Source organism: Schistocerca nitens, chromosome 1 (genome assembly GCF_023898315.1).
Source record: "Schistocerca nitens isolate TAMUIC-IGC-003100 chromosome 1, iqSchNite1.1, whole genome shotgun sequence".
In the NCBI taxonomy this organism is placed as follows: domain Eukaryota; kingdom Metazoa; phylum Arthropoda; class Insecta; order Orthoptera; family Acrididae; genus Schistocerca; species Schistocerca nitens.
In genome coordinates, this window is record NC_064614.1 from 717,060,777 (window position 1) to 717,069,449 (window position 8,673).

The following is an 8,673-nucleotide window of genomic DNA, read 5'->3' on the forward strand; positions in this document are numbered from 1 at the left end:
TATATTCCCGTACAGAGGGGCCACTCTAAATGAAGAAACGATATTGAACAGCAATTTTATACCCTGACACCGAGCAAGCGACTTACAGTTAAAATGACTCTCCTGTATTGAATATACAAATTGTATGTACGAGTGCAAATTGTTAACACAGGGTAGATGACATACGGAAGTTTGGGATTGATTGTGAGTTGTGCTCAGGTAGCCTCAAGGTAATACTCACTTTGGTGAAACGTATACCAAATTTGGACCGACACAGAGAAGATTAGCATGACCCCTGAGCGAAGATGGAAAAAATGGTAAGGCGATCACTCGCGATTATCGTGATATCCGCGTTTGAGTGTCATTCTTGCATAAATTTTCATTTTCGTCATTCCATTATACAGCTGATGGTTGTTTACATTCGCAAATGCGAATACATTTCATGTAAAGGGCAAACTGTCAACAGTAGATGGCATACTCGTACCGTCATCCGCTCAGCTGCTGACCACATCCGACACCCAACGGTTCCTAAGTTCGGTGGTTTGACGGGAACCGGTGTATCCACATTGGTACGGCCGTTGACTGGAGCGGAGTCTGATGCAAGCATGTTTCCTTTTCTTTTATCCACTTTCAAGTCTCCTTTCATGTGAAGAATAACAATTACATCAGCAGAACTAGAACAACATTGCTGAGTTGATCTTGCCACGTTTATAACAATGCGTCAATTTTTTTTATTAAAATCTACAAAAGGTGCAGTAATTGATAAACGATGATGTCAAATGTTACGCAAAAAGTCAGGGTCAAATAACTGAGATGTATGCGACACACCTTGTATTGGGGCTTACTAGAAGTACTTAAATTCACTTTGGTGGCTACAGATTATTGATAGTAAATTGGATACCTGGAAATAATCTAATTACTTCCATTTGTACAATACATACTTTTAGGCTTAGCGTCCATTTACACTAGAATATAGTCCAGTACGCCGTCGATAAACGAAACGAAGCAAAATATGTTTGGTTACAGATTCATAGGTCTCCAAAGTTGCCAATAATTTTTTTTTTGGCAATAACAGGTGATCCTCAATGTTTCAGCAATTCTGCTTTGTGGTTTCTCCAATAAGTGTTCATCAGTATCAACACTCCCACTCTTTTTATTAATTCTTGTTGGTAAAGTACATTCATACTTAATATAAAACTGGATGAGCTATGCAACTCCAAAATTTAAAGTTAGCCCATTTCTGCAAAACCATAAATATCTTCATCAAAAAGTTTCATTAATATGCATCTCTCTTAACAGCACGATTTCCTCTATGTGGAAGGATACGTCTGCGTCGGACCCATCGGCAGAGTCGTTAGAAGCTGACACATTTTAAGTTAAAGCATAGGATTGTCCGCGATTTATCCGCTTCACTGTAAGTTCTCTACGTCATTTTGTGTCCACGTAATAAAAACGATTCCGATCAGATAGAGCGCTTGTATAGGACTCCAGTTCTGCTCGAACTGTGGAGTGTAATGTCAGTGTCTTTATCGAACTTAGGTGATAGCTTGCAAAAAGGTGCGCAGAGCTGAAAAATTGTAAAGAGGTAGTTACTGCCAACCACAATAGCTCGTGGGTAGCGGTACCACAGATTACAGATAATGTGTTCTGACAACCAATGAAGAAGAGTGTTTACACTTTATATCTCTTGTAGGCTTCGTAATCAAGGCGTATTCCGAGAAAATAGGAGTACAAGACACCTACGATTAAGAAATCGAGACTGTACATTACATAATTTTAAATGATTTTGGTATGAGTTCTTCCACGCTTCTTTTTCTAGTTGATAAGAACTCTTAAGTAAGTTTGGTATTTGGGCACCACACGTCCTCGTAAGTCAGATTTTCCGTTATTCAAACTCTGTTCTGTGTCGGCTGTTTGCTGTGTCACGGTAGAAATGTACTGAAAATACGAGAAATCTGTGGAACAAAAGTGTGGCTTTTGGCCTTAGAGCCTCAATGAAGGCAGGATAGCTATTTCTGGACTGTACGGCGTGTCACAGCTTACCGCACGTATTACTACACACATCAAAAAAAGTTTTGCATCGCCCTCGTTCCCAGAACTCCTGAAGATAGACGTTGACTATGGATATTTTATCACAGACACAGTCCCTCTGACTGTTCAGAGAAGTCACTAAACCCGCCAAAAGACATAAACCACCATGCATGAGCAGCTCCTATTAGACGGAGGGGGCTCCGACAGCCGATCAGTTCCAGTCATTCCACCAGGAACTACAGGAACTAGGTACACGGCTCTTGTTGTCTGTAGCTCAACCATGCCTAGACAGTCAGTACCTCGGTTCGAAAGGGTCCGCATTGTTACTTTGCGCCTGGTAGGGCTTTCAATTAGGGAAGTGTCCACGCGTCTAGGTGTGAATCAAAGCTATGTTATTCGGACATGGGGGATAAACAGAGAAACCGGAACTGTCGATGACATGCCTCGCCCAGGCCGCCCAATGGCTGCTACTGCAGTGGATGACCGCTACCTACGGATTATGGCTCGGAGGAACCCGAACAGCAACGCCGCCAAGTTGAATAATGTTTTCCGTGCAGCCACTCAGTGACTCAGACTGTGCGCAATAGGGTGCATGATGTGCAACTTGACTCCCGACGTCCACGTCGAGGTCCATCTTTGCAACCACGACACCTTGCAGCACGATACAGATAGGCGCAACAACATGTCGAGTTGACTGCTCGGCATTGGCATCACGTTCTCTTTTCCGATGAGTGTCGCATATGCCTTCAACCAGACAATCGTCGGAGACCTGTATGGAGGCAACCCGGTCAGGCTGAACGCGTTAGACACAATGTACAGCGAAGCACCAAGGTGGAGGTTCCCATCAACCTTCTGAGTGGTTTGATGCGGCCCGCCTCGAATTCCACTCCTGTGCTAACCTCTTCATCTCAGAGTAGCAATTGCAAACTACGTCCTCAATTAATTACTTTACGTATTCCAATCTCTGTCCACCTCTACAGTTTTTGCCCTCTACAGCTCCCTCTAGTAACATGGAGGTCATTAACTCATGTCTTAACAAATGTCCTATCATCGTTTCCTCTCCCAATCTTGCGCAGAACCTCCTCATTCCTTATCAGTCCTACTAATTTTTAACTTTCATCTGAGCACCACATCTCAAATGCTTCGATTCTCTGCTGTTCCGGTTTTTGCCCAATCTATGTTTCACTACCATACACTGTTATTCTCCAGACGAACATTCTTAGAATTTTTTTCTTCAAATTAAGGCCGATATTTGCTAATAGTAGCCTTCTCTAGGCCAATAATGACCTTTTTGCCAATTTGAGTCTGCTTTTGTTGACCGCCTTTCTGCATCCGTCATAGGTTATTTTGCTGCCTACGTAGCAGAATTCCTTAACTTCATAGACTTCGTGACCATCAATCCTGATGATAAGTTTCTCGCTGTTCTCATTTCTACTACTTATCATTTCATTCTTCTTTCTTCTATTTACTCTCATTCCGTACTCTGTACTCATTAGACTCTTCATTGCATTCAGCAGATCATGTAATTCTTCTTCACTTTCACTCATGATAGCAATGTCAGCAGCGAATCGTGTCACTGATATCCTTTCACCTTCAATTTTAATTCCACTTTTGATCCGTACTTTTGTTTTCATCATTGCTTCCTCGATGTACAGGCTGAAAAGTAGGGCGAAAGCCTACATCCTTGTCTTACACCCTTTTTAATACGAGCACTTCGTTCTTGGTTTCCACTCTTATTATCCCATCCCCTCTTGGCTGTCGTACGTATTCTATATTACCCGTCTCTCCCTATAGATTACCCTTACTTTTGTCAGAACTTCGAACATCTTGAACCATTTTGCATTTTCGAACGCTTTTTCCAGGTCGATAAATCCTATGAACAGTCTTGATTTTTCTTTAATCTTGCTTCCATTATTAACCGCAATGTCAGAATTGCCTCTCTAGTGCCTTTGCCTTTCCTAAAGCCAAATTGATCGTCATCTAGAGAATCCTCAATTTTCTTTTCCATACTTTTGCATATTATTCTTGTAAGCATGAGCTGTTAAGCTGATTGTGTGGTAATTCACGCACTTGTCAGCTCTTGCCGTGTTGGGAATTGTGTGGATGATGCTTTTCCGAAAGTCATATGTTGCCAGATTCATACTTTCTGCACTCCAACGTGAATAATCGTTTTGTTGCCACTTCCTCTAACGGTTTGAGAAATTGTGATTGAATGTTATATATCCCTTTCGCCTTATTTGATCTTAAGTCCTCCAAAGCTCTCTTAAATTCTGATTTTAATACTGGATCCCCTATCTCTTCTAAACCGACTCCTGTTTCTTCTTCTGTCACATCAGACAAATCTTCCCTTTCATAGGGGCTTTCAGTGTATTCTTTCCACCTATCAGTTCTCTCCTCTGCGCGTAACAGCGGAATTCCCGTTGAACTCTAAATGTTATCGCGATTGCTTTTAATGTCACCGAATGTTGTTTCGACTTTCCTGTACGCTGAGTCTGTCCTTCTGACAATCATTTCTTTTTCGATGTCTTCAAATTTTCCCTGCAGCGATTTCGACTTATCTTCCCTGCACTTCCTATTTATTTCATTCCGCAGCGACGTGTGTTTCTCTATTGCTGAGTTTCCGGAAACATTTTTCAAAAATGGTTCAAATGGCTCTGAGCACTATGGGACTTAACATCTATGGTCATCAGTCCCCTAGAACTTAGAACTACTTAAACCTAACTAACCTAAGGACATCACACAACACCCAGTCATCACGAGGCAGAGAAAATCCCTGACCCCGCCGGGAATCCGAAACATTTTTGTACTTCCTCCTTTCATCGAGCAAATGAAGTATTTCTTTAGTTACCCAGGATTTCTTCGCAGTTACCTTCTTAGTACCTATGTTTTCCTTCTCAACTTCTGTGATGGCCCTTGTTAGAGATGTTCATTACTCTTCAACTGTACTGCCTACTGAGCTATTCCGTATTGCTGTATCTATATACTTAGAGAATTTCTGCTGTATCTCGTCATTCCCTACTACTTCCGTATACCACTTCTCTGCGTATTGATTCCTCCTGACTAATGTCTTAACCATCAGCCTACGCTTCGTCACTACTACATTGTGATCTGAGTCTATGTCTGCTGGGTATGCCTTACAATCCAGTATGAATCTGTGTCTGACAAAAATGTAATCTAACTGAAATCTTCCCGTATCACGCGGCCCTTTCCAAGTATACCTCCTCTTCTTGTTATTGTTGAACAGAGTATTCGCTTTTACTACCTGAAACTTGTTACATAACTCAATTAGTCTCTCTCCTCTCTCATTCCTTGCCCAAGCCCATTTTCTCCTGTAACCTTTCCTTCTACTCCTTCCCCTACAACCACACTCCAGTCTCCCATGACTATTAGTTTTTCATCTCCCTTTACATACTGTATTACCCTTTCAGTATCCTTATACACTTTCTCTATCTCTTCTATTTAGCTTGCGACGTTGGCGTGTATACCTGAACTATCGCTGTCGGGGTTGGTTTGCTGGAGAGTCTGCTAAGAACAACCCTATCACTGAACTGTTCACAGTAACACACTCTCTGCCCTACCTTCCTATTCATAACGAATCCTACTCCCGTTATACCATTATCTGTTGCTGTACGATACGTGAATGCCATCTTCCGACCGATAGTGCAACCATATTGGCAGCATATTGACGAGACATTCGTCTTCATGGACGATAGTTCGCGCCCCCATCTTGCACATCTTGTGAATGACTTGCTTCAGGATAGCGATATGGCTCGACTAGAGTGGCCAGCATGTTCTCCAGACATGAACCCCATCCAACATGCCTCAGATACTGAAAAGGGTAATTTATGGACGACGTGACCCACCAATCACTGTGAGGGAACTACGCCGAATGGCAGTTGAGACAATCTGTAGCATTAGTGTCTTGATGAACTTGTGGATAGTAGGCAACGACGAATACAGATGTGAATCAATGGAAGAGGACGTGCTACTGGGTGTTACAGGTACCGGTGTATACAGCAGTCTGGACCACCATCTGTGAAGGTCTCGTTGTATGGCGGTACAACATGCAATGTGTGATTTTCATGAGCAATAAAAAGGGCGGAAATGATGTTTATGTTGATCTCTATTCCAATTTTCCGTACAGGTTCCGGAACTCTCGGAACGGAGGTGATGCAAAACCTTTTTTTGATGTGTGTACATTGTACTATCCGAGCAGATCAGCTGGAGAAAATATGAAGAGTGACATTTGATTTAAATCTTCAGTGTTAGTAAACCTCGAGGTTGCTGTTTGGCCATGATTGCGTATCGCAAATTTTGTAAGTAAGCGATTCGAAAACTCTTGATTCCTTCAGTGGAAACTAATTCACACCTAAACTGTGCAGTTCCATCAGAGCGATAATGATAATTCCGTGTGGCTCGAGGGTCTAATGCAAGCCTTTCGACAGGATGCCACGTCGGCGCTTTGCGTGTCCCTGACCAACCTCAGTTATTAGTCTTGGGAAATCGGACCTGCAAATTCACTGAAGAATCCCAACCACATGCGGATTCTGGCGGATTTTCACGTTATCGAGAGGTGAAGTCAGCTTAGAGGCAGACTGGAATGTTGCGAGGCCGAGCTGGATTCGATCCGACGATCGTTCGGTTTCTACGCTCGCGCTCGATCACTAGACCATCAAACCCGACGTCAACGTCATGAAACCTAATTACCACCGGGCTCTCACAATAGGCAGTTACATTTACAACTAAAGCGTGCACACATTGCCAGAGAATGTGGATGGGCATTATCGCATCAGAAACGCTTTTGTTTTGTTGACAGTGATATGAAATACGTTATATTCCACCCCATGCTGTGTTTTTACCGACTGTACTGTTATTACAGTAACTTCGTCGGTGGCCTCCACTGAAACGATTCAATTGGTTCCAAATTTCATGAAACGGAGTGGATCAGATAACCCAGGAATAACGAGTTTAAGTTCTAGGGGACTGATGACCTCAGCAGTTGAGTCCCATAGTGCTCAGAGCCATTTGAACCAATAACGAGTTTTTCAGAGTTTACCTTTTGCTTCCTTTTATTTTTTTCTGTTGTGCAGCATTTCGTATTTATATTGGGAAAACAGGAAAGTGCTTGACGTTGGAGAATGGCAACAAAGTTGTTTCGTGCTACGGCGCCGGTGGCGACGGAGGAGGCGGCGGCGGCATTGGTGGTAGTGGTGGTGGTGGTGGTTGGTGGTGGTGGTGGCGGCGGCCGACGCAGTGGGAAGACGGGGTGTGCAGGCCGTCTGATTTACTGGCGGAAGCCACAAACTGGGTTGTCTGCGCACAGCTGCTGCTACGAGAGTGGAATAAACGGCCACGGCGGAGCTCCCTCCCTTTCTCTTCTCTGTCCGTTCCTCTCTCTCCCTCTATACGTCTCTCACTCTCCCATCGTTCTCCCCCTCCTTCTCTCATGCCACCCGTTGTGTGCGCGCAAACAGCGGTTTTACTTGAATGCTTTCTTGATGCTCGAGGAAGCCATCGTCTGTAATGCGAAGGAAGAGCAAACCGCCCGCGGTCGGTCGCTCTATTTCGGCAGGAGCAAATATTGTCTGATGTCGCTCATTTTCCCTAACAACTTCGCAGAAAAACTTTTCGCTAACGAGTTTTCCGGTTCACTCCAGCAGCCCACCTTTGTTATAAATTTCAAGATTAAATCTACTCTATTTCGCTTCGTAGCTGTAAAACAACATGTCTTTTGAGATCGTTTACATAAGAGATGGTTCAAATGGCTCTGAGCACTATGGGACTCAACTGCTGAGGTTATTAGTCCCCTAGAACTTAGAACTAGTTAAACCTAACTAACCTAAGGACATCACAAACATCCATGCCCGAGGCAGGATTCGAACCTGCGACCGTAGCGGTCTTGCGGTTCCAGACTGCAGCGCCTTTAACCGCACGGCCACTTCGGCCGGCTACATAAGAGGTATGCCGAATGCAATGCAGAAACGAATTTTTTTACACAGGGTATTCAGAAACTCATTGCCCCAACTATCAGATACGATGACAAGGACTACTATTAATACATTCTGTTTGTGTCGAAAGAGACTCTCAGAAACAACGAATAGGTCACAATGTGTGATCGTGGAAAAAACGACCATAAATGTGAAACTATTTTTTTTAAAAGTAGGAGACGAGTTAGTGGCGGAATTAAAGCTACGAGGACGGGGCGTGAGTTGTGCTTGGGTAGCTCAGTCGGTAGAGCACTTGCCAGCGAAAGGCAAAGGTCCCGAGTTCGAGTCTCGGTCCGGCACGCAGTGTTAATTGCCCGGAAGTTTCATAGCAGCGCACACTCCGCTGAAGAGTGAAAATTTCATTCTAGAGACCCTAAATGTATTTCATTCCATCATTATTCTGATCTGTCTCCTAATAAAAATTCAGAATGAACAATGAACTTCCTCACAGATCCCGTACCGATGTGTTCAAAGCAAAATGTGTGGCACGTTCTGTATGCGTGTGGTCACTCCAAGAACTGTTGTAATGAATTTTCCCTCTGTGACCACAGGAATAAAATACATACATATAGCCTCAATGAAAGAACTCTTTAAAGAACATCATATTCGCTATTAACTGTAAATTTATTTTTCAGTATTGCAATTTCGGCTTAACGCCGTTATCAAGTGGTATAGA

General features: G+C 43.3%; 1 non-coding gene across 1 annotated transcript; it reads left to right on the forward strand.

Moving 5' to 3' along the window:
* The first annotated feature begins 214 nt into the window (after positions 1 to 214).
* Positions 215 to 319, forward strand: LOC126205589 (U6 spliceosomal RNA). Its single transcript, XR_007540579.1, has one exon. It is a non-coding gene; the product is annotated as a U6 spliceosomal RNA (small nuclear RNA).
* Positions 320 to 8,673: the final 8,354 nt, after the last annotated feature.